Source organism: Vanessa tameamea, chromosome 21 (assembly GCF_037043105.1).
Source record: "Vanessa tameamea isolate UH-Manoa-2023 chromosome 21, ilVanTame1 primary haplotype, whole genome shotgun sequence".
Classification (NCBI taxonomy): domain Eukaryota; kingdom Metazoa; phylum Arthropoda; class Insecta; order Lepidoptera; family Nymphalidae; genus Vanessa; species Vanessa tameamea.
Window position 1 is genome coordinate 7,327,710 of NC_087329.1, and position 27,752 is coordinate 7,355,461.

Here is a 27,752-nt window from a genome sequence, read left to right on the forward strand (position 1 = left end):
AGACACTGTAAGCGAATGTGAGATCAATGAACTGTAGAAAGAATACCATTTAACTGAATATAATACAATTTTTCATAGGTAATCTACCATTTAATCAAACGTGCTCACTAAAATCCTCAAAAAATGTATTTATATTGCAAAATGGTTATTTATAATTGTGTTTTTTTTTAACTCTTAAGAGTGTAATCAGAACTACAACATGCAATTTATTTTCGAAAAAATATTAGTATATAAATATTTATTGTGTTAGACGACGGTGGTTTTACCTTAATAAAATTTTCATCACAGCGTTCACTCCTGTGACAGCGTGAAATTAAATTGTTATTGGATCGCCGACCTTAGACTAGTACTTCAAATCCGAGAATCTTAAGCCTTTACGTACGGTAAAATATATATCACATCTATATAATATCTAAATATATATATATATAGTGCCATGTTTTTTTATTCTCTACATAATATTCATTGTAATGCTTCAATATTTGTTTTGATATATGTACATAGTTAGGTTTACATTAGGACGGATAGTCACGGTAGCTTGCAAAGGCGATTCAGTGGCGCCCGCTGAAAAGCCAGCGAGGGTACCGCTGGTTTTTAGTGGGTATTTTGGTTTACTAGGGCGTACTAGATCGTCCTGGGCACCGGCGATTCCCACATACACCCCGTCTGCGACTGTGTGTTTCCAGCGAGAAAAAAGAAGGTTAGGACGGGTAAATTGGCCATCTGATTTTAAGAGATCACCACTGCTCATAAATATTGGCGCTGTGCTTGGAAACTAAGATGTTATGTCCCTTGTGCCTGTAGTTACACTGGCTTACTCACCCTTCAAACCGGAACACATCAATACTAAGCATCGGTGTTTATCGATAGGATATCTGATGAGTGGTAGTAGTGAGTACAATATTTATAAAAGTCTTAATGAAATGTATAATTTATATTACATATCAGAACATCTTAGAAAAGTTTTTTTCCTTGGTGGTAGGGCTTTGTGCAAGCCCGTCTGGGTAGGTACCACCCTCATCATACACTCATCAGATATTCTACCGCCAAATAACAGTACTCTGTATTGTTGTGTTCCGGTTAGAAGGGTGAGTGAGCCAGTGTAATCACAGGCACAAGGGACATAACATCTTACTTCCCAAGGTTGGTGGCGCATAGGTGATGTAAGGAATGGTTAATATTTCTTACAGCGCCTTTGTTTATGGGCCGTGGTGACCACTTACCATCAGGTGGCCCATATGCTCGTCCGCCAATCAATGCCATAAAAAAAAATATATTTTGTGGCAACAAATTAATAATAAAAATAATTATAATAATTAATTAGGAACCCGGAGATTACTTTGTTTACCCGCTGAAAGGGTTTATTCTTAGACGTTAACAAAATGAATATCGTATTTTTTGTAAATAATACTGTGGCTTACTAATGGTAAATATCTCTTCAACATCATAAATCTCAATTTATGTTCAAATTTTTCTTAATTTACGTAATTTTCATTTTACTTTTTTACTTATTTAGGTAAGACAGACAAAAGCCGAAGCATGATAACTAAAGATACCTGACAAGATGGAAAACGACTCTCGGTTTTTGTAAAGGACTTGTAATTTTAATATATTTAACCTACGATAAACTACACGATTAACCTGAGCGAAGCAAGACTTGCAACTATTATATAAATAACCTAGAAAAGATTTACTCGTATAGTCTCTGTACTGGTGACAGTAAAACTGGTTAATTTATCTCTCAGAAGATCGGAATTGCGACACCACCACGAATTAGTGATCGTGTGATGTTTATACTGAAGACCCTGATGTTAAAAGATCGATGTTTTTTTTAACTGAATATTTTGACATAAAATTGGTACCCTTATATTCAACTCGTTTTATAGAAAATATTTAGGTAAATATTATCATACAGTATAATTATTAAATATATAAATAATATAACTTAAGCGTGACCGGAACTTTTAGTTTGCTTTGAAATAAAATTATACATATAAAACTAAAAAACCTACTACGATAATCAATTAAATTAAACATACCTCGTTATCGGCGGATTGCATTAGTTGTTCATTATCTGTAAAGAAAACAAATTATAAACAGATGACAAATATATCATTGATGCATATAATTCTAACTATATCTAATAATTGAAAATTTGGAAGTTAAGTGTCGTTCTTAGAAGAGGAAAGTTGAAGGAACATTGTTTACCATAGAGAAGACATAGCTAGAAGCTTGCTTGAATATGTGTATTGATGGAAGAAAAGAGAGAGAAATACTAAAAAAAAGAGATGGATGCTTCATGCGAGTGACGATACTGATGAAATCAGTGTAGAGAGGTGACGTCTGAACGGAAATAAATTAGGATCAAAATATTCTGTTCATATTTTTTTTTTTTTTTAATAAATATTGGACAACATTACATACATTACTCTGATCCCAATGTAAGTAGCTAAAGCACTTGTGTTATGGAAAATCAGAAGTAACGACGGTACCACATACACCCAGACCCAAGACAACATAGAAAATTAATGAACTTTTTCTACATCGACTCGATCGGGAATCGAACCCGGGACATCGGCGTGGCGTACCCATGAAAACCGGTGTACACACTACTCAACCACGGAGGTTGTTCAAATTTGGTAAAGCTTACAGGTATAGGGATAGACTGTAAAATTTAAGTTAAATACGTCATCGTAATGATATTTTTAACGTTTAAATTTCATAACACTTTTTTTTTATTTCGATTTTGTAAAAATACTTTATGGTAATAGGATTGCTTTAAATGATTGATATTTTAATATTTAATAAATCATTAACATTTATTCATAATATTGGTACGTCACCGACCGAACTAAAATGAAAAAAAAATATTGTTCTTCATAATTAAAACAGCTAAAATCAAAATAAATTATATAAAAAGCACTGCTTTATAAAATTTCTAAATATAACTATGAATGAAAAAATGTTCAGTGAAAATCAAATATTTTGGGGACTTTTAAGGTTGTCAGATAATTCTTCGACCGTCTTTGAAGTCATTCTGCTTGTAATACTAATAATGAAAGACTTTACAAGCTTGTACAAATACTTTTCGTATTTCACTAAATGAGAATATTTTCAATGATACTAATAATAACAAAATAAACTTAATTTTCACTATATTTTATAAAACAGCTTATTTATTAAGTGTATTTGAAAAGTGATCGTATCTTTTATTTTTATTAGTACCCCAGTCTGACAAATTACGGTAAGGGGTCACCACCGACGATAGACATTGGAATTGCTAAAAACATTAACCATCCCTGAATACGTCAACGCGGCAGCAAACTAGGAACCGCAACTGATTTAGGAATAAAGATGTTATGTGTCACTCCCACTCCCTTATATTACACTGACTCACCGTTCAAACAGTGACACAATAATAGTAAGTATTGCTGCTAAGTGGTAGAAAATAATAATATGATGAGCAGTACCTACCTGGACCGGCTGGCACAAAGCTATACCACCAAGTAAATTGACCCATTAAAAACATGGCTCCTACAAATTTCGTCGGAATAAAATAGATAAGATAAAATAATTTGTAATACTTCAGTTACATAATTATAATAATGATATTTTCCTGGTATAATTTAATTCCATGGTTAGAAATTTTAAGCACTGCTTAAATAACAGGAGATTACTTTCTTTCAACTGTTTTCAGTCACAGTCCTTAGAGGATATCCTACTACTGCGCAGCAGGCGTTATGTTACTCTCGTAATCCTATGACAAAACGTTTCTTCGAAAGTAACGTAAATACTCTCGGTATTTACGTTACAAACTTCGGACAGCTACTAAGATTTTTTTAAAAGAAACTATATTCATGCCTTGAACCCAGGTATTTCGTACCTGCGATCCTTTACGCTAGCATCTAGACTAATAAAGATTCAAGTCTTGTAACCACTGCGCTATCACGACAAAATAAAGTTCCTTGTGTCTGTCGATAGACGCGTGGCTGGTATGAATATCAGATGTAGGTAAGAGACGAATTCGCATAATAATAAATATACAAAATATTATAAAATGTTAATTCTGGATATCATGATACATTAGTAGAGCATGTTTTTCTAGATACAAGTACCCACAAGCTTGTTAACCTGATTTTCATAACAATCCAGTTTTCGGTTCGTTTAAAGCAAGAGAAATTTTGACAAAGCTATTTCTGCATCGCTGGTCCGTACGTCAAACATGAATCTGTTAATTCGAAAGTGCGGCCTATATTTTTTTAAATTTCATCACACATATACGATCCCTTGATCCCGGGATGAGGGGCCAAACTTTGTTAATTTCACGTAAAGTTTCACTCTCGAGAGGGTTATTACGCAAGCGTGAAAAGTCGGCGAGCTCTAAAATAGACTGTACGATATAGAAACAGTATTAGAAATGCTGTACACACCAGTACTTACTTTCTGGTTTATAGTTGAAGATATTTAAAATATATTTTTGAAAACTACTATCTCTATAAAATAGCATCGTGTAAAATCATTTTTCTCAAAAGCTTCAGCTTATTCCACCAATTTAAGCTCAGTTGGTGAAAATATATATACTAGATCATCCGACACAAGAAAGTTTCCTCGAGCAATTTTCCTTAACCACCAAACACGATAAATTATACAACAACAACAACAATTAAGCACATTGAAACAATGTTTTTTTTTTCCAAACCGAGACTTTGGAACCTTTAAGAAAAGAGCCTACCCATTTGGTCGTAGTCACTTTCGATCAGGTAAGCCTCCTGCTAATTTAAACTCAAACTCAACTCAAACTCAAATTCCTTTATTCAACATAGAAGCATTACACTTACTTATTGATGGTCAAATTAAACACTACCACCGGTTCGGAAAAAGGAACAACACCCTGACCTGAGAAGAACCGGCGAAAGAAACTCGGCGGGTCTTTTTTTTTTGTCAAATTAATTAGATACATAATTTTATATGAATAGAAACAGCCAGGAGGCGATCGTTTCATTCCCAAGGTGTGCTATCAAACATAAACTCACTAATTGTATAGTAACCTTTCGCACACAAGCGTTCCTTAACAATTTTTTTAAATTCGGCAACAGAAGCATTTTGAACGCTTTCTGGGATCCTGTTGTAGAAGCGTATACATTGCCCCACAAAAGATTTACTGACTTTATGCAGTCGAGTAACAGGAGTAACAAGATTGTGTTTATTCCTTATACCAATGTTATGAGAATCACATTTTCTCATAAAAACATTAATATTTCTCCGTACATACAATACATTACAGAATATATATTGAGAAGCAACAGTTAATATCTTAATTTCTTTAAATTTATACCTTAATGATTCCTTGGCTCCTAGGTTACAGATTGCGCGAATAGCCCTCTTTTTAATTTACCAAATACGCCACAAAAAATACTTGGTTTTGAAAACGCAACTATTGGTTAAAATGTTCTTACTACAACGCCATCCTAGCTATTTCTGTATTTATTTCGAATTGTTTATTTCTTTTGAATCTGCAGGTTTTTACAAGGTCACCAAGGGGGTGGGCTGTGTTCAGATTTAGCCGGATAAATCTCATATATACTTGTGTTGGTTTTATAAGAGTGTCTCATGTGAGATCGTACCTCGGCGTAGATCGTTGTCTGTGGAATTCTACGAGTATACTTAAAATGTTCTCGAACTTTTATTTTATTATCTGAACAAAACTTCAGTGTGATTTAGAGAAAAGCTGTCTCTTATAAAAACATTTGAAATAAATACACAAAAATGATATTTAAATATATTTTATGTGAAAATCTATTTGTGCGCCTTGGGGTAAGACTGAGTGGTGTCGTGACTGGAAACGGCAAGGCGCTCACATATACAAGAACTTGAAATTCATGCTGGTCACATCAATAGTCTAAATTTAAATCAGGTGTAAACGCGAAGCGATAAGTTTTATGTATAGTGGTTTTTTTAAGTTAGGCATTCATGGAATATCATGGTGGAATTTATTATTTAGAAGAAGATTTATACGAGTTGAGATGAATACCATTTCTCCTATATTCTGTGGTCTATGTCCATCGCATCAAAGCAACGTTCATTAATGGATTTAAATGGGATTTCTAAAGTTATTATAACACGTTTGATGCCTAACGCTCAATTAATGAGTCGATCACATCTGCACGACCAGGCGAGATAACTACAACAAAAGGCCTTTGTAGGTTCATGTCACTTTCTCGCACTGATGTATCCTTAGCTTTACTAGGGATCTTGTGTCACAGCCCTCCTATGCTTTTACGATCCTAAAAGCAAGATCATTCCTGCATACCTAATTTCTGTGCAAAATTTAATATCAAAATTTCTTTTAAAAATAATAAAAAACCAAAGTTCTATACTGATTATTTTTTCTGGATTGATGTACAATCTGATATGATTTAACAGAAATGGAAATTAAATATATATTTATATATTTACATTCATTGATTTTTTAGACGACGATAAGAAAAATAAACAAAATCTCGTATAGCAGGTTGCATATGTACCGTCCTGTTATTGTAAACTTTCAGAAGCTTTTTTTGTAATATTTTCAACCGACTTCTGCCGAATTTTTGCGCTAAGTTTAGTACAGCTCCAAGTTGGTCCCGTGGTATCTGATATTATAAGTTATATTTGAGGCTTGTATAAAGTTATTCTTGAGTCTTAAATTTTTTGCCAGCCCTTAAGGAATGTGTAGGCTTTATTCTTGAAGGTTCCCAAGTCGTTCGGAAAAATCGTCCAGAAAAACTAGTTCCACAGAGTGGTACAATCACTCCCAAGAGGCATAAAATGCTTTAAAAATCGCGCTGTTGTGGTTTTTCGGACATCTAGCTGGTGCGGATGAAACATAGAATTCTATTATCGGATTTGATGTCTGATTAAGTAAATATCGTCATCAGAAAAATTACATAATCATTATCATTAGGTCCCATATATTTTAATAGAAACAAAACTTATCTCCTGCCAAGTCATACCAACCTTTTCTTGAAGCCATACATTTTCGAACCATTAAGCATTTACAAAACGCAAACTGACGTCAACGACTGCGATTGGACCTTCTACGCTATTCTAAAATTATATAAATTGTAACGACTATTACGATATGAACCATCTCTTAAGTAAAGTGCATACTATTTCAATTCACTTTTTTTTTTAACTTCGAGCGTTAACAGTTTGGTCCTTCGACGCCAAATTAAAGAAACCACGCGACCTAAATTGGTGAATTTAGGCATTAATTGCTGAAGAAAAGAAAAAGCTGAGAAAGAAGAGGTTCAGGAGCTGTTGGATGAGGAATACGATCTACACACCCATTTCGGTACGGTCAACCCATCCTCTAACTATCCAACCCTTGTTTTGTATGGTGTCGTATATAATTTCAGTAATCCTTCAAAATTACTTTGTAGTGAATAATGCCTGAATTTTTGATGATCAATAAGACTACGTCTGGTTACGTTTCCAAGTTAAATACTCTCACAAATATTTTACAAATTATCGCTAATTAAAATACTCGAATTTTGTCACTCCACAAAATCCACAAATATATCACTTTTTAATAAATTACACTGAAAAGTTAAGGTAAGGTGAGGTAGGTTACATTATTTAGTACCCCCGATTTTTAAATTTCGTACCAAAATAATGTCAGGGATGAATCGATACTTTCCTCTCCTGTTTAATTTAGTTATTAATAATTGGGTAAATACACGCACGATGTGGAAAATTGGTAATAATAATGATTACGAATTATTTGAAATTGATCATTGAAAGCAAATAACACTTACTATGAATTTACTAATCTTATTATATACTAACATTAGCATGAGAAAATATTACAAAATTCTAGTACAAAATTGACAGGGCAGTTCTTAGAAAATTTAGGTATACATTAATTTATTTGACTTGTTAATTCCGTCAACATATATGCATATAATTAACATTTATGTCAAATTTATCGTATACCTTCTTCAAGAGAATTTGTGGCAATTTTCCAAAAATAAGGCTTTGAAAAAATGTTAGAGAACATTATTTATAGAACATTACATATTTATACAAGCACATAACGTAATCAGTGAGTCGGAATAAATGGACAGAGCCCATGTTCCTTCTTGGTCCAAATCGTGAACTGACGGTCACGTCGTTTTCGCATTTTGGTCTCGTTACTGCGGAACACGCATATCTGTGTCACGTACTTCCACTGTTTCCATTAGACTTGAGTGGTTAACAAATATGTCTCTGTTTTAGGTTATTTTCGCTTCTTGTAGTACAAGAAGATAATTAATTAGAAAAAAAATTATTCGTCACGAAATTGATCTTGTCATTTTAGTATTCATATTTTTATTTAAATTTATTATATGAAATAGAAATAATTGGGTGAGTTTAAATAATTTATAATGTTATCTTTTATCTATTCTAAAGCTGAAGAGTTTATTTATTGATCGCGCTAATTTTAGGATTTCATAGTATGATTTCCATAAATATGTTTTTCTATGGATTGTATTTGAAAAATATAGGATATCAATAACAATATCCTCCAACAGTATGATAATTATAACTTCAAATGCTTTTAATCAGATTGATTTATTTGATTTAATTTGCTTACAGAGCCATGTTTGATTGATGTTTATAATCATTTAAATAAGAATTACATATGTATACAAAAATGAATTAAAAATAGTTACTGTATAAATTGATCACCGCAATAATTTATCGAATGAAATGAATATTTTAAAAATTCAAAAAAGTAATATTTATATCTTCAAGACGTTTTTCTTTTTTTTAAATATATTGCTATTCATTATCCCACCTAATAAGGACTATCAATTAATTGTGTATAAAAATATATAAAACTTGAGCATTTTCATGCACAATAGTAATCACTCGAGACGTAAAACTTCTACAATAATTCCCGATACCCTTTTGGATTCTCATATTGAAAACTCTGGAGTTACGCCACCATATAGAAAGTACTAATCTTATATCATGTTCTGTATGATCATTCGATTAAATAGAATTTTGCGTGCGTGAAAATTACGGACATCGCTATGGTACATAAGCTATAAGCAAAAGTTTACAAGTTTGCCATAGGAGAAATACAACGGTAATACTCATTGTACAACAAGTCTGACGTCTATAGGAATATTATTCGCATAAATCTAACGCATAATTTTTGGCTTTGACAGATATCACCGTCACAGAATAAGCGGATATTATACGTCATAGAATTTAATGAGCTGAAAACCTGAAATCACTCCAAAGATTCTGATAAAAAAAAACTGGTAGAATTATTTATCGTTATCAAATTATGCTTCAAAGCCTATTACGGTCTAGTGATTTCAAATATTTAAAAATAGTTTTACAAGAGCTTTGTTAAGGAACTTTTAGTACCTTTTCTTATCTTAGTCTTCTTACACAATTTTAATAAAAAGTTATTTGAAAATCTGTCTACTATTAATTCATTAAATTTCCTACACTATTAATATTAAATTTGGACTGTTTACAAACAAATATTTTGTGTAGTATCTTGAACAAACTAAAAACTGGCTAAAGATATTTTTTATGGGGAAAACCGCAAAACGTATTCGGTACTGCACCACGGAAATAGCACACTAAGAAATGCCTAAGAGTCGTATCTTAATACCCATCACTTAACCCAAAACCATATTGGACTGACCTGATAGATTAAACTTGTCCAGAGGTATACACATCATTTTTAATATTTCGCAGAAACTTCTTACCGGTTGAAAGTAATGCTACATTTGTAGCTAAAGTATGACTTTAAGGCTGAAGTAAAATGTGATTAAAACTGTTGCAAAAAATTTAACGAACAAAAGTTAAATTATCTGACACACAAGGATAAAAAAATATATGATTAAATCATACACCTACTTCATTCAACGCGATAGAAATTTAAGAAAATTTAATTTAGCGTAAACCTACCATCGGTTAAGAATGTAGAATTTCCTGTGAAAACTCGATAAGCTCATTTCTTTACAAATCACATTACATACGTATCGTGCATTAAAATCAACGAATACTCTGAAAGTGTTCAGCATATCTTTACGATCTTGTATATGATCATTTATTTGGCTTATTTGTTAATATTTTTAACACAATCTATCGATTTATTCATTGACAATCGTAAACGGAATATTGATTATATTCTCTGACTTATTTCACCAATGACGGTCATTCAAATATAGATTAGCGCATTTGGGTTTGTGCCCACACATGTCCATTGTAATATGTTGCAGGACATATTTATATCTCATTTTAATATTCCAATAACATGTTACGAGAGGAAAAAGTTCAATAATTTTAAAGTTTAGTTTGTTATGTATAAGTTACTATGGAAATTGGAGTACAGGAAATATGAATGTTATTTGCTACACACATAAGGTAAATTTGCATCATTTGACATACGATCTTTTATACTATCAAAGAATATTAATTAGTATAATATTTAATGAAGACACACATAAAAATTACTTCGACTTCAGTTATTTTCAAATACGTTTTATATAGAATAGAAGAAATACGAAAACAATTCTAAACTACGAATTTGAATTTACAGACAGAACTAATTGATTCCCAATTTCTTTTTTATGATATCGGTAGGCGGACGAGCAAATGTGCCACCTGATGGTAAGTAGTCACCACCGCCCATAGATAATGGCGTTGTAAGAAATATTAACCATTCCTTACATCACCAATGCGCCACCAACCGTGGGAAAGATGTTACGTCCCTTGTGCCTGTAGTTATACTGGCTCACTCACCCTTCAAACCGGAACACAACAATAATGAGTACTGCTGTTTGGCGGTATATCTGATGGGTGGTACATACCCAGACGGGCTTGCACAAAGCCCTACCACCAAGTAATTATTATTACATAGTATTTATTGATCCTGGCTCTGAAGGACCAACGAGCGATTCAATATATAATGGCATATAATAACAAGTACAGTATCATAGTTTAGGATTAAATTGCTTCATTATATCTCATATGTGACCAAATAACGTACATATATCTGAAATGGAAACGCACAGTGATTGTTCTGCACTAATGACTCTCTTGCTCAAAGGCCCGAATATGGTGTTTAGTTTGGTTCGTGTTTGATTTTGTATTGGGGCTGTGAATTCAAGAATAGTTTTCGTTTTAGTTCTTTGTTTTGTTTTAACTTGCTTTATTTTAAGCCTTTGTTCTAAATAAAAATTAGTAAGGGTATGCTAAATTAAAAAAAAAATGTATATTTTTGTTCAAATGTTAGAACATTTTTGGATTCTTTTTCCAAATATTCAAATTAGTTCAAATTGTAAAGTCAGTCGTAAAGTTACAAATCAAACATGTGGTGTGTAGTCTAATAATAGCTATTAATAGACCAAAATTAATATCGGATCTGTTTGTAGTACATACATATACTCAAGTATAAATACAAGTTGATATTCCACATGAAAAACAACGACTTAACGAGACAAATATTGAACATATTACCACATCATGTAACTTTCATATTGTTCGACTATCATTTTATTCGCCTTTTTAAAGGATTATTTATTTAGTATGAATGAATTTTCGATTAAACGGTAAAAACTTTAGATTTTAAACTCGGTTGGCAGAATGAGTTTAATTAGAAATCCGAACTGACCGCTGGATGCGATTCTTGCGCTTTTGTAAATTTATATAAATATATGTATGTATATAAAAACCTGACCTTAGCTTTGTGTTCCCCCCTCCTGTATGTTAATCAAATATCTTGTTTTAGGTTTTATAAAAAAAAAAATGAAAAAGAAGTAGAAAATATTGTTCCAAAGATGTCAATTCGTGTAGCGTACCATATTTGTCGTAGAACCGATAACCGTTGGGGAAAACGTGTTCTAGAGTGGAGACCGCGTCTCGGCAAACGTAGTTTAGGACGTCCTCAGGCACGGTGGAGCGACGATTTGTGCAAGACGGCTGGCAGGAGCTGGATGCGAGTAGCCGAAGATAGATCACAGTGGCGTGCAATTGGAGAGGCCTATGTCCAGCAGTGGACGAGAATGGGTTGCTGATGATGATGATGTAAAGTGTAGTTATTTTATGTAATACATATGCTGATGGGCGATCTATAATCTAAACAAAGTATGTGTTATTTTGAGGTTAAATGCTTATATTATTATTGTTATTATTATGTTGTTATTGTGACCAAATTTATGTACGAAATTTGAAATTTGGTTTAGTTTGGTTTGATCCCTGTTTTACTCAAAAGTTGGAACTATTCTAACTAATTAATTTATCATATTCATTACATCATATATGAAATCAAACATAAATATATCAAATACGTGCTTTTAAACAATCGAGTTTGTTATTACTTACTTAGGCTGGTTGGAATTTCATTGTTGATAAATGTAACATGACCCTTTTTGCAGTACCTAAAAGTAATCATACATACTATTGATATGAGAGGAAAAAAAACATATTGCCCTGAAATAGTTCACTATCAATGAATAAAGAAATGGCGGGAAACGAACTGAATGGTTTTTTAATGTGTTATTACTGGGATTCGATTCGATTCATTGTGATGTGATCCAATTCAATTTTCAAGGCAATTGTGCGCTATCCGACTTTAAACTAGCTTATGTTAGAAAATTTATTTTTTCAATAAAATTTGGTATCGTATATCATTGTATTGGACCGATAGTTATTGTTTTAATATTGGCAAATAACCAGTTTTTAATCGTTTTTATAAATCAGAAGAAAAAAATAGGTTCTAATTAATACTTTTTTTTAAATAAAGTAGAAGTTGAATTTTTGACTTATTTTGAAGAAATCTAAAAAACGTGATAACTCAAAAATGATTCACTTTTGCATTGGGTTTTGCGTTCGAATGATTTTGGTGATAAATCCGAGTTAACAGAATAATATATTCTTGATACGTCTCAAGAAAAACATCGCAAAGACATGACGTGTTGAATTTTTTGTCTCAAATTCGTTTTAAAATATCTTAAGACGAAAAGAGATAGATGACCAGCAGTATGACATCTACCGGTTGAAAGTATTACTTTCATTGCAAATTAATAATTTTAAATCTAATGTTAGGAAAACTTTGTTTAATGAGGTTATATTTCGATTTTCTATTTCGTGGAGTTGACGTTCGTTGATGTTCATACAGGATAAATAATTGATAAAGAAATTTTAACCCGATGATTGCCGGTTCAAACCAATTCAAAAACCGCTGATTTTTTGCTTAATTTATGTGTGCTTAACCTGGTCTAATTTCAGGACAAATCTATTAAATAAAAAAATAACATTTTAACAATATTAGTACAAACATTTCGGCGTTCTCTAACCATGCAAAACGAATGCCTTGGATTGAAAGTTTTCTTAGTCAATTTCGAATTTTTGAGAATCCAATGTATAATTTGCAGTTCCGCTATGCGTTTTAGGTTGATGTTCAAAACAGTGTTTATGTTTACATATATACCTATTATATGCTACGTTTGTATTGTCGTAGAATTTATTTTATTTGTAAAAGTAATTTAATATATATAGGATATATGTTTATTTTTTAAACTCGTAGGTTAGATAAACAATATTGTCTATAAAGTAGTCAAATATAAATTTGATAAGGATATAAATGAATTCCAGACAATCTATATTAATATTATAAATGCGAAAGTAACTCCGTCTGCTATATAAATAAAACTTAGGAACGAAGCTCCCCCCCCCCCCACATGCATTCCAAAAACGCGGGCGAAAACTAGTAATTAAATAAAATAATTATTTTGTTTGTTTAAGGATTTCACAAATCGAGATGCAAAAAAATCATTGTACTTTACCTATCTTTGAACGGAAAACGTATCATTTTCAAAATAATCTTATATATTAATAGCGTAAGCCGATTTTTGTCCCAGTGATTATGGGTCGATTGCTGCACATAAAAAAACGGTTATGGTGTCATTTTGAAGAGCTCGAGCCGTAGATGTGCAGAAAATTAAAGAGGATTCGTGATTGCAATTTACTAAATTGTTACGATTTAACAAATTAATTTTAGAGAGAAGAAAAACGTTACCCGCTGGTTAGAAAGCGGCCGTCCAAAAAAAATTAAAAACGGTTTTTTTTTAAAGTAAATTGAAATCGACAAATTCTCATTCTAACTGAACTAATGTATACTATTTGAAATTGAAAATATCATTTAAATAATGTTTCATAATTTTGGCGCAAAATGTAGATAAGTCACTTGCAGTTTACAATGAAATTGTCATAGTTTTCCAAATTCCTAAAAAATCTGTTGAACAAACGCAAAGTTTCGCGGACGACTTACTAGTTAAATTATTAATATCCTATAATTCGTCATGTATCATGAAAGTTTAAATTGCTACATTAATACTTTAACCATTTTGGCTCAAATAAAGTAAGCCTTCTCTAAAATTCTACTTAGAATATTGCATATATTCAAACATTATACTTGGTTTGTATAAAAAGCCTTTATAACGTATGGGAATTCTTATATTATGTGTACACCTCTCAGAGGTTGGCACGTTGAAAAATATTAAGCATTTCTTACATTGCCAATGTACTACTAACTTAGCAGCTAAGATAAAGTCCCTAGTACCTGCTGTTACACTACCTCACTCACACTGGAACACAACAACACTAAATACTTCTACTTGGTTGTAGAATAGCTGACGAGTGGTACTCGCTACTATTGACTTGCACAAGCCCTACTAAAAAACAATATCCTTGATATGCTCCCTTTGCCGCCGAGATGGCCCAGCCGAGATGGCCCAGTGGTTAGAACGCGTGCTTCTTAACCGATGGTCGCTGGTTCAAACATAGTACAGCACCACTGACTAACACACAAGTTTCATGTGCTCAATTTGTGTTTATAATTCATCTCGTGCATAAAGGTGAAGGAAAACATCGTGATGAAACCTGCATTTGTATAATTTGAATTAAATTACAATTAATGAGGGATATTTATACATCAATACTTGGACACATCCACAATGAATTGGAGCAGCGCTGAATAAACCTCTCTACACACTGTGACTGTCCCGCCTTAGCCCAGCAGTGTAACATTACATTACTCTAAACACAATAGCTAGTTGTAATGACTGAATGAATGAATGAATGAATGAATGAATGAATGACGACCTACGTGGTCGAGTAGTGTGTGCACCGGTTTTCATGGGTACGCCACTGCGAGGTCCCGGGTTCGATTCCCAGCCGAGTCAATGCAGAAAAAGTTCATTAGTTTTCTATATTGTTTTGGGTCTGGGTGTTTGTGGTACCGTCGTTACTTCTGATTTCCATAACACAAGTGCTTTAGCTACTTACATTGGGATCAGAGTAATGTATGTGATGTTGTCCAATATTTATTTATTTATTATTTATAAGGTAATATGCTGTTATATACGATCCAGAATGTATTAGACTAGTAACTATGCCATCTGATGTGATGTCATAATCACCCATTGGACTAACACTGTAAAGTAAATCACTTTTCACACTATCAATAAGCCACAAATTCAGCAACCGCGGATAATCTCTAGAACGATTCTCGAATGTGCACGCACTTGGTTAACTGTAGCTCACAAGAATGTGCGCCTTAACATATTATTATATTTTTATATCATGCCTTCTTTATTCAACTCTCTTAATCCGATGAGACGGCAACACGATACGGGCGCTACAGAGCATATCTGATAAGTAAAACCTAAAAACTAACCTAATTGGAATAGACTATATGTTGATTTTAATAACTGGAAAGAAAAAATAACCTAACTCAACCTGGAATGGTTAAATTTGGTTAGATTTTTTGATTGTATGTTTCCCCCTCCATAACATGGCATTGATTACTATTTTTGTGTGATGAAGCCATTCTAAGGTGGACTCTTGATTAGACGTATTTACACTTTTTACTGATTTGCTATCTTATATCTAAACCAATTACTAAAATAAATGATAGTTCATAGTTATATACGCAGTCAGTACCCTTGACAGAACTCCTGCGTGAATCAGAAACGATTCATTACGTAACGGTCCACACTACTCTGACCGCACCCAACGTGGTTTTTATTTAAAAAAAAAAACTTAATCATACAAACATGAATTGGTACAAACTTGATAACGGCGAAAATTCCTCGTGGAAGTCAGTTCCAACTATTTCTAATATTATAACATTGTTAGTTGAAACGGAAAAACATTTTATTGTGTGATGTGTTTTTCTAACCCTACCCAAAGCCATCGTAACGCTTTCGCTTAGTTAGTTCTATAGAGTATATAATATTTTATGGATGACCCATATCACCAACATTGTTTCAAAATATAAAAACTTTAGACTCAGTGCAAAATAGGACAAAACAGAAATTTCGAAGGATCCTAATAGACTGACTTAACAAAGAAACAGTCGAGATGTAAGCCTGTCGAAAACAAAAGGCAAAAACGTACAATGTAATATAGTTCTTATAATTAATGGATTAAGGGTCGCAATGTACTGAATAGTTTAGTGACACAATAAGTTGGGTCTGATCCATGGCTCGGAATGTTTTATACCACACATCCTATCCGCATCTAATGTGCCGTTGAAATGTTTAAGCCCTAATAACCGTGTTTATACGTACTTTAACGTAAGCGTTATATTATGTAACCGCTTTGTATACAATATACGGTCGAAAAGTGTTACTCGGGCTCAAATATTTTCAAGAGAATTTTCCTAATAGGTACCTTAGATTGGATTGTATATTGATTGGATTAGATTGTAAATTAAGGCAGCTCAAATAGTACCCATTCAATAATCAAAGTATAAACTTAATTATAATTTAAAGATTTCTATTTTTTTAATTTTTTTTTTATTTCAAGTCTCTTATTTTGTATAAAGATAATCAATAATCCGATACTGATTGTTTTATTATGATATAAGATAAAGATCCATTAATTATCCAATTAAAATTAATATTTAAACAATGTCCTGTAGTTTCGTTATTTTTGAATGAAATTTAGTATATTGATTTTGTAAATGGTTTTGTGCTAGAAATATTCAAGCAGATATCAACAACAATTGTATAAAAAATCAAAGTATTACGTATACTTGTCGAATTTGAACAAAACCAAGAATTTTTTTTTGGAATTCGTATAAAATTCACGAACACATACTAAAAGGTGACCTATTTGACCATCTGACTACCTATACTATAAAAAAAAAAGTTATAAAACACTTTTTATTAAATCAAATAAGATAACTTTTATACCGATTGAATTTAACTGTCAGAAGGTAATAATGATATCGGTGTCATATTCGGATCAGAATAGTACGGTCTACTTAGATAACTGAAAACTATAAAGCGAAAAGTATTACGGTCACCCACATCTTCCATCAGCCCTCTGGCAAGTCATACATCTCAGAAAGCAGCGACGAAACTCGGTAACCCATATTTCTCTATGATATACTAGCCCGTATAGACAAACCAAACGACGAAATTTCCAAAATGTCTTCTATTAGCGAATGCTAACGTTACAAACGAAATCATTGTTGAAAATGTCGGCTTTTTAAAGTCAGTAGATTTGGCTGTGCGTCATTTGTCAGTCTGGACCAATGATTTTTTATTATGATATTCATCTATATCTACATGTTCAAACTTTATTGTACTCAAACATTATACACCATTATAGCACAGAACATAAAGGCAATAGCTATTTCTTTTAGGTAACTTATATTATGAGATTAAACCGAAACGATTAACTGTCTTAGTGTTTATAATTTTAGAGGACTTATTTGCTAACTATTGTTCGGGCAGCGTTCGAAACTCGATCGTATCTATCAATAATCTCTGTCGTCTGAACTAAATGATAAAATTAACGATTTTAAATAAGGTTTTGATTTAATATTTTAAAATATTTTCTTGATACTAATAGACTAATAGTAATTAATTTGAAAACGGGCTTTCTAGCTTGATATCTTATCTGATAACAAACAATGATTGTCTTAATGTTTGCCTACAGTGACTATTTCTTAAAATAATCTAAGTCATGTAAAATGTCTGTTACTTTCTCTTAATAACGATCAATAGAAAAATTTCCAACGCGATCGGTGAGTTATCAAGCGTAGTATCCATGGTCTTACGTGCTCTCCACGTCAGCGTAAAAGCTTCAAATTCCTAACAATTGATTTTCAGATTCTTGAGCGTCAAATTCCGAACTCTTCGATTTGTTGATATAAAAATTTTATTAATTTCAAAAGGGATTTCAACGCTGGTCTTATGATCTGCAGAATTATAAACAACCCAACCAAGAAGTTAATAAAACGAAAAGGTACGTATGTAAACTTGACCTATTAAAAAAGAACTAATGTCAAAAAAATATTGATAAACAATAGATTTTACTCAATACAAGATTATACTAATGATAAAAAGCCCGGACTTAATAATTGGTGATATCCAAGCAGGGTATTTATAAATATAATTGTACTTTTTTTATGGCATTGGTTGGCGGACGAGCATATGGGCCACCTAATGGTAAGTGGTCACCACCGCCCATAGACAAAGGCGCTGTAAGAAATATTAAACATTCCTTACATCACCTATGTTCCACCAACCTTGGGAACTACGATGTTATGTCCCTTGTGCCTGTGATTGCACTGGCTCACTCACCCTTCTAACCGGAACACAACAATATAGAGTACTGTTTTTTGGCGGTAGGATATCTGATGAGTGGGTGGTACCTACTTTATTGATATATATATAAGAGTGATTTTATGAGCCTACTTGAATAAAGAATATCTTGATTTAGATTTAGATATTATGTCGTATAAATACGATATAATATTTTAGGGATGTACTAGTAGTAATTTTGTCCTATAATTGGTACTTCAATTGCATGTGGTAACCGAAGCCGCGATACAGGATTTCCTAGGATCTTTGAATATGCAAAGTTGTCATCAGTTTCCACATACTATGTGAGAGTAAATAGACGATATCCTTTACTTGGTTGCGCTGGCAAAATACTCCTAAAGAGACTATGTGGCTCGGCCTCTTTTGAGATTTCCTTTACCTTATATTTATTTCTGGTACAAATATTAAATATATATTAAATGCATCTTCATATGAATCTGCTTGCGTTTTAGGGGTATTATCGTCAGGTGCTAGGCATAAGAAAGAACACTATGTAATCTCAGTAGTTTATGTACGACGTACAGAAATTTATTTTCGCATTTATAATATTAGTATAGATAAACGATTTAAATTAAACGATATCAAAAATATGCCAATCTTGTGCTTATTATTTGAAAAATGTTCTAAAACATCTCTTACTTGCAAAACTGAGCGTATAAATTATCGAAAACCATATCGACTCTTCAATTGTTGCTCGAGAATGCTCGTGGCACAATTTAATTGAAACTAATTTGATATTAATGTCAAACGGCGAAATTCGAAACTCGAAAGACGAGCGTGAAGTGTCGGAATGTGAAATGCGACATTGACTGTAAACAATTATAAAATTGACAAGATACACGTATCAAAATGTCGTATCAACGTTAGTCGGCTGTCAACATTTCACGAGTGATATGCGAAGTGAATTCTAACTAAATCATTACATTACATACATTAGCAGCCTGTAAATTTCCCACTGCTGGGCTAAGGTCTCCTCTCCCTTTGAGTGGAAGGTTTGGAGCATATTCCACCACGCTGCTCCAATGCGGGTTGGTGGAATACATATGTGTCAGAATTTCGTTGAAATTAGACACATGCAGGTTTCCTCAAGATGATTTCCTTCACCGCCGAGCACGAGATGAATTATAAACACATATTAAGCACATGAAAATTCGGTGGTGCCTGCCTGGGTTTGAACCCGAAATCATCGGTTAAGATGCAGGCGTTCTAACCACTGGGCAATCTCGGCATTCTTTATACATCACTATATAAATAATTTTCAAATACTAATATTATTTCAATTGTTGAACAAATATTAATCTTTTGTATTAAAAATCTACCTTTTTCGATAGTTATTGATATCGATAATCCCATAAAGTCTCAACTCAGATTTTCGACTGCCGGTTACGTAGTTCGTCAAAAAGCCACATCACTACATCGATGTTGGCACAAACGGCTACTAAAAGCGAAAACCGTTTGAATTTAAGCCGACGGATACGGGTTGATTGCAAAAAACAGGCTATATAGTAGCGTAGGTCGTTAGTGTAACGGGGCATAAAAAAATTAATATTCTCTAGTCCTAGTTCTTTTTTTGAAAATATACTATCATTTACTTTTTTATTTAAAATAATTTTGGAAGTGGACTATTTAAGTTGTATCGTTAAATACCAGTAAACGGTTTTAAGTATTTTGCGTTGTTAAATTTCAGTACTAAAATTTCTCGTTAATAATATTGAATTAATATATAGTCCACGAGGCGGAGGCCGTATTACTTAGGCTTAAATCAAATAGGTTTGAAATATTTCAGTGAAATACGAATAAAATTCTTACAGAAAAAACATTACTGGACGGAAATAATTACAAACACCCTATATACTAGTTTTATCTGTGGCAAGTCATCACGACATGCACCATAGAAAACCAACGCATACTTATAAAAAATTTAGTGCGGTTTAATCAGAGGAACAAGCTATATACGGCCTGTATAGTATACATATTTTATTTGGTCGTTGCCACGAACGTAAAATATACATGTTTTTAACGTAACTGCGGCTACCGGTCGCTTTCCACTGAAAAGTGTGACGCCGCAAAATTAATACGAATTAAAAGATTTTAATTTTCGTGCTTTGAATTATTACATGCGATGTAACACGCTTTGCATGAATTTATGTCGGACTCTCTTTTGTATTTTATTTATTGTTTACGTACGCGTGTATCCGTACATATGACAATATTTAATGATACTGTTGCGAACTTGTAAATAATATATCAACGAGGTTCTTCGGCACGGAAAATATATCATTTGCGCAATGCGTTACTGAAAACTGTCTACATACACTAGTCAATAAATGAATTCTGATTTAGCCTGTAGTTCCATCCTCACTTAACCGTGAAGGACAATAATAATTCTGAATACTATTTTAGCATTTATTAGGGTATCTGATGATGGTTCAAATTCAAACTCAAGATCTTCGGTGGAAGTTCATATACCATCACCATACAACCACACTATCCATCTCCATCTCAATTCTGTTCCAGTATAAATAAGCTGTCCACCTCGACTACTTGAAATTATTTTTATCCTAACCCATTTCCATCTTCCTAAGAGTTTCCTCCAATCCAAATTCATTTCTATCAATTATTTAGTCAATCATTATTCTCACGTCACATTAGTCTCACATCATACTAGAGTTTCAGTACATTGACCTCGTTTTAAAGTATGTAACTAGTTTTACAATATAGGTAGGCGGACAAGGCGGGCCTGATAAGTGGACACCTTCGCCCTTATACATAGGTGCCGTAAGAAAACCTAGGGAATAAGATATGTACGTTAATACTGCAGATACACTGGCTCACCCATCCTTCATTCCAGAACTAATATTACTGATTATTGCTGTTTCGTGATAGAATATGTGCCCACCCATACCTGTTCAGGCTTGCACAGAGCCGTACCACCAAATAGGGTAAGAAGCACAATACGACAAAAACCGTTCTCTCTTAATGTACTGTTGTCTGGTGTTGATTCGTGGTTTATTATTGTATTTGAGAAGAGACTCGTTAGTGGTGGAGTGAAAATAAACGACGACGCTGTAGATTGTGTCAACCTCAATACTCCCGCTGGGAATTAAAGCGACGCCTCAGTGTAATTGACTGTGATTCGATACTATTGTTGATTGAAACATCCTTAACAACGCATAAATTTTTCATTGTGAACAAAATAATTGATTGACATTACATATTTTTAACATGCAATTATATATTTAAAAATATATATATACTAATATTCATTAATCATATTGCGTCGATTTATTTATTTATTTATTTTCATTAGGACAACCAACAGTAAATAAAAAATAGCATCAAAATTAAAAAAAAATACATTTCAAAATTATCTAGGCAAAAGTTCTACTACTTATAGGTTGTCTCACCATGCACTAACATATTGCACATTAAGTATTAAAAATGTAAAATAAATAGAAGCAATAATTACAGATAAGAAGTTATAATACATTTTTTAACTATTATATAATTAATAATAAATTAAATTAACTAATTATTTTATAATTATGTTTTATAGAGGCAGAATAGATGCTATGCTTTTGCCTTATCATAAATCCTTTTGAAAAAAGTTCGAACATTGTCAAAGTATATAGAGCAACTATATGAGTTTCTTGCCGTTTCTTCTCGCTGCAGGCTTTCCGAAACTGTGGTAGTATTTAAATATTGACGATTCAAAAACGCTCCATTGTGAATTTTACTTGAATAAAATTGATTTAATTTGATTTGATTTATATTGCTTATTATTATTATATATAAGTAAACTAAATCAATTAATATCTCCAACATATTTTATTTCGGAATAAATTGTTTACCTTGATAATATCTGGATTTAATATTTGAGGAATAAACTCATACCACCGCTGTGAAACGATTTAATAGTTTTTTTTTTTACAACGATACAGTAATAGTTTATATTTGAGCTCTGAAGAGGCAAATATAGAAATGTTGTTGTTTTTTTTTATGTTTATATTTAAAATATTTTACTCTAAACTTAATTGAAATCGTAAAAAAAAGTTTGAAATAGGATTTGACGATTATTAAAATTTCAACGTACGTAATATTTAATTATCGAACGCATTTTGACAGAAAATTTCACGTGTACTCTGTTTTTTATTAACATCTTATGTATATATGTATGTCTAAAGCCCAGGTATTTTTAACAGCGACCGTAAAGTTTACAGCCTACGTGGGATAAAATTTCATGATATGACATGTTCTTTTATAATACATGTTTTTTTTTTCATCGAAAATATTGCATAGTTTATACATACATTAAGTTAGATGATATAATTTTATAAGAAAACTATTAGAATACATGCAATAAAGCTGGCTGTTTATAAATGAATAAAATTAAAAAAAGAATTTGAAGAGGATTTTATAAATGTTTTTTTTTTTATTTAAATTAGGAAGGCAGATTGTTAAATCCCAATCACTATATTTAATCTGTATTGTATTGTCACAAGCAACAATTGGTTATGCAAAATATCAGCTAAATAGGTCTGGTATTAATGGTGGTATTGATGTGTTCCGGTTTGGGAGAACATGTACAATTCACCAACATTTATATATATTGTACTGATTAAATTAACTTACTTGATTGGGCTTGCAAGCTAGTTAGGGTAGGTACCACCCACTCATTAGATATTCTACAATCCAATAGTAATATTCATTATTCTTGTGTTCCGGTTTATTGAGTGCGCCAGTGTAACTAGGTACTAAATACAAGGTACATAACAAGGTTCCCAAGGTCAGTGGCGCTTTGGCGATGAAAGATTTGGCCAAAATTTTTTACAGCGCCAATATCTATGATCCTTGGCAACTACCTACCATCAGGTGGCTCGTTTGCCCGTAAGCTTATATATATATAATATTTGACGAACTCGTATGTAATAGCTGAATTTACATAAAAGTTAGCCATAAAATGCAACCACATACGATAGCTACGAAAACAATAACTATGTAAAATGTTTGAAACAAATAATTCAAGCTATGTGGTAATTTCAGTGTACGTATTTGCACTGTCAACTGTAAATTGTTTAATTATTCATTTTATATAATACAAGCCTTAGTTAAATTATTATGCAGGCCAGGAGGTATTTCTGTTTAACTAAGCGAAAATTTTAGCGCTTAAAGCGCTTAAATGGAGCATTCACTAGTGTCAGCCATCTGGCAAACGGCAATACGTCTTATTTTAAATCGCCTACATAGGTAATAATAAATATGAGTTTGTCTTTCTTATTGATAGATATTTCGTGTGTGTCATCTCAACCTACCAATAGTTAATTATAACCATTTATGAAAATAATTCGATTTTTAAATTTACAAAAAGGAACGAGCAATTTGCTTTAAGAAATAAGATTTATTAAATTACGTTTAAAGTTAGTAAATCAACTAATGTTATTTTTATCATAAATAATAAATAATTTTGCATAAGTACTCAAAGTAAATACAATCGTCCAACCAGCTGTTCAAAAGTAATCTGAGAACAAATGTCCAAACATAATTTTCACATTTATAATGATAAATATTATACGTTACATCTACCACGTATCCATATAACAATTGCTTTATTATACACCAAGCGTGTTCTTCGAACTGCTTCGTTTTACTCTAAGTATTCAACAGAATAACATCGTTGCTGGCTTCGTGGCTAAAAGTTGACCTCGAAAACTATTTAGGATGTCGATAGTACTATCGATAGTATAAACATAGGTTAAAAAAAATATATATATATATATATATCCCGCTGAGTTTCTTTCGCCGGTTCTTCTCAGGTCCGAGGTGCTAAATTCCGAACCGGTGGTAGATTTTTGACAATCAATAAGCAAGTGTAAACAGTTCTATATTGAATAAAGATTTTTGACTTTGACTTGACTTTGAGTATCGTTTTGATCAATAATATCGATTGTATCGCTAGCTCTCTGTAAGCAATAGTTTTGTAGTATCGATGGTTTAGGTTAAAAGTAATATTTTTTGAAATACTATCGATAGTATATCTCATGGGGAATTATCGATACTATCGATACTATCGCTAACACCTTAACTATCGATAGTCTATCGATAGAGGACTATCGATATGCAACACTAATTTGAAGTTCAGTTGGATACATTTTAGTTTACAAATACGCGGGCAATTCCTGGTCCTTCTTTTCATTTTAATGTTCTTTCATTGGTTATTATAAGTATCGTCGAGTCAAATTTAGTCCTAGGTATTCCACCATAAGTTCTAACACTATAATATCTGACTGGATTTTGATAACAGTTTTTCAAGACAAAGTGATCTCCGCAAGATATTATAATCAGGGTGTCACGGTAGTATGCAAAAGCGATCCTAAAATATAAGCGCCCGCTTAAAAGACGGAGAGGATAACACTGGTTTATTAGCGGCCATTTGGGCGCAATGGACCGTCCTGGGAACCGGCCCACTTCACGTGTTGGAAACGCGTAATGCGTTTTTCCAGCGAGATAAATTTCATTTCACAAGTGAGTGTGTAAATACAAGTTTATTCCCTATTCCGATGACACAAGAATACTGATACGACCGAAAAGAACGTGACGCTGGAGTGTATCACAGATTCTCAACAATATCACAACAAACTCTTTAAATGAGATTGGGAACCTGTGGACTAATATATTTACCCTCACACCAACGAAGTATTAAACTTTCAACATAACATTGTACAACCTATTCATCAGCTATTTTACCGTCAATAGCAATACATTGTATTGCTGTTTCTGGTTACAGAGCGAGTGAGTTAACCTAATTATATACACTTAAGACGTAGCACCTAAGTCTCTATAGCTGCCCCCCCCCCCTTGATTCGTGGGATTTTTTGAAACTTTTACTTGCTTTCATTTAACTTCACCTGTTCCACCCTAATTAGAATACGTGGGTCAAAACTTCCAAATGAATTTTAGAATAGTTAAGCCGACTGTCCATCGATTGTCCAACTGATTGAACTGAATCGTTACATACTCAAGGCACTTGTAAAAATACATTACTTAATAGTTAATTTTATTCGTTTCAGTTCATAGCTTAATATATCTATGTTTAAAAAAAATACTACTAATTTCTATTATTTGCAGTTGTGACCTTTTTCCGTCTTCCTTATTTTCAAACAAAAAAGATTCGTAGGAATGTTACGGCATAGAAGATTTCATAGTGACACGCGATCGTAACTTTAAGAGACATTCCGAACAGTTTTCAAAATACAGAGTTGAAAACTATTTCAACAATCTGATGCCGATTTTTCAATAAACTTGAGACATTTATATGAATGAATTGCTGTCGAAATAAAAGAATTTCAAGACAATTTGTTTAAGATTTCAGATTTGAATTTGACCGAAATGAATAATCTATCTTATTGAACAAAGATTCAGATTTTATTTCATTTCGTATTAACATGACAAATGATCACTGATTTTTAAAGCGATCCATTCGCAGTACAAAAGAGATGTGTAAATTATTAAAATACAATAGTTAATTTGGTACATTATTAAAAAATGTATTATACATTTACATACTTGTAAAGTAGAAAGTAACCTTTATTGCTTTCACTAAAACCACATTTTCGAATAACAAAGTTGCTTGACATATTTGATATAGTTTAGAATAGGTCGGCTGATTATATTTAATGTTCATTCTGGCATTATATGTTGTGCTATAGTAGCATTTGTATCCAGTTCTGGATACAGAAAGGCTTATGTACTCAGCAGCGAGATGATAAATGACATTGCAATAGCTTTAGACCGAACTTGGTTAAGATGACAGGTCCGTGATGTGCGACAAGGACAAAAAATATATACGCACAACATCGGGCGAAGCTCGGCCGCGACCGGGGATAGCTTGAGTCCTGGAAGAGGACAGAGGCTATTTCTTTAAGTCATCCTTCGTCGGATGTAAAACGGAGGGTAAAATATGAAAGCTGAGTAAGAATTAAGGAAGAAGACGTACATTTTTCTATTACATTGGTTTACCGTGTCTCCAACGGCTTAGCCAGAGTTAGCCATATACGAAAACAGATTTTTTTTTTTTTTTTTTATATATTTTTTTTTTTTTTTATAAAACACCGTCACAGCTTACTCTTCTCGTTTATCACTCTTTCTATTTGTAAAAACAGAATACGTTGAGTGACGTAATCATAACCGGAATCTGTTGTGTGGCTTAGTTGTTAGCGGAGTTACAGACGGAAGAAGAAAAGGTAATTCCAAGTGAATTACTTTAAATAAGCTTGCAATTTCAGCATTACTACGGTTTAAACTGGCTTTAAATATACCATAAAGTTATTTCATCTATAGTTAATGGTGCTTTAGCGATAGCTTCTCATTGGACAAAATTCGAAGTTTAAGCTGTCAGCTTAAGTTACGTTTAAAGCTTACCTTGAAATATCGCTCATTTTCATTAAATCTTTACTTTCAATCGTCAAACTTTGAAGGAATTCGTTTAATTATTTGGTGAAGATTTGTTTTTTATTTATGTCGTGACGTCAATAGTGTTTTATAATTATTCCAGCTTATTCGATATTCAAACTTGAACCTAGAAAGCATCATTATTGAAAACATTGAAAAATTTAGACGATAAAATACACGCAGATCCAATAAAGCGTTATGAACTTGGATTTAACACGATGCAGTAAACAGACAATCTCAAGAAAACAAATCTTGAAAAAAAGTATTTTTCATTTCCAATTGAAAGGAATGAGTTCCTATTTTTTATTGCATTTTTTTATAACGACGATAGCTCAGGATCGAACCAGTGACTTTCATAAATAAAATCTGAACCACCTGCGATATTAATTGCAATTTTGACTCTATTGAGACTTTATTGATAAAATTTAGCATTACTTTAATGACAGAAACTAGCAAATATATATTATTCTAATTTAAAATGGGCTGGTCCATGTTATGATAAGTAGTTACGGCCACCCATACATTTTATCATTTTAATAAAATTGAACCATTGCTTATAGTGTATGCGCTCCACCTCCCTTGGGAACTAAGAAGTTATGTCACTTGTGCTTGCAGTTTCTTAATCACCGGCTATCTCAG

At 32.5% G+C, this 27,752-nt stretch overlaps 1 long non-coding RNA gene across 1 annotated transcript in view; it reads right to left on the reverse strand.

Annotated features, from left to right (window-relative positions):
* Nucleotides 1-2,034: 2,034 nt before the first annotated feature.
* LOC113395609 (uncharacterized) overlaps nucleotides 2,035-27,752 on the reverse strand; it is a 232,716-nt gene continuing 206,998 nt past the window's right edge. The window contains exon 4 of the long non-coding RNA XR_010309504.1: nucleotides 2,035-2,074. This is a non-coding gene — a long non-coding RNA (uncharacterized LOC113395609). The remainder of the gene's footprint in view (nucleotides 2,075-27,752) is intronic.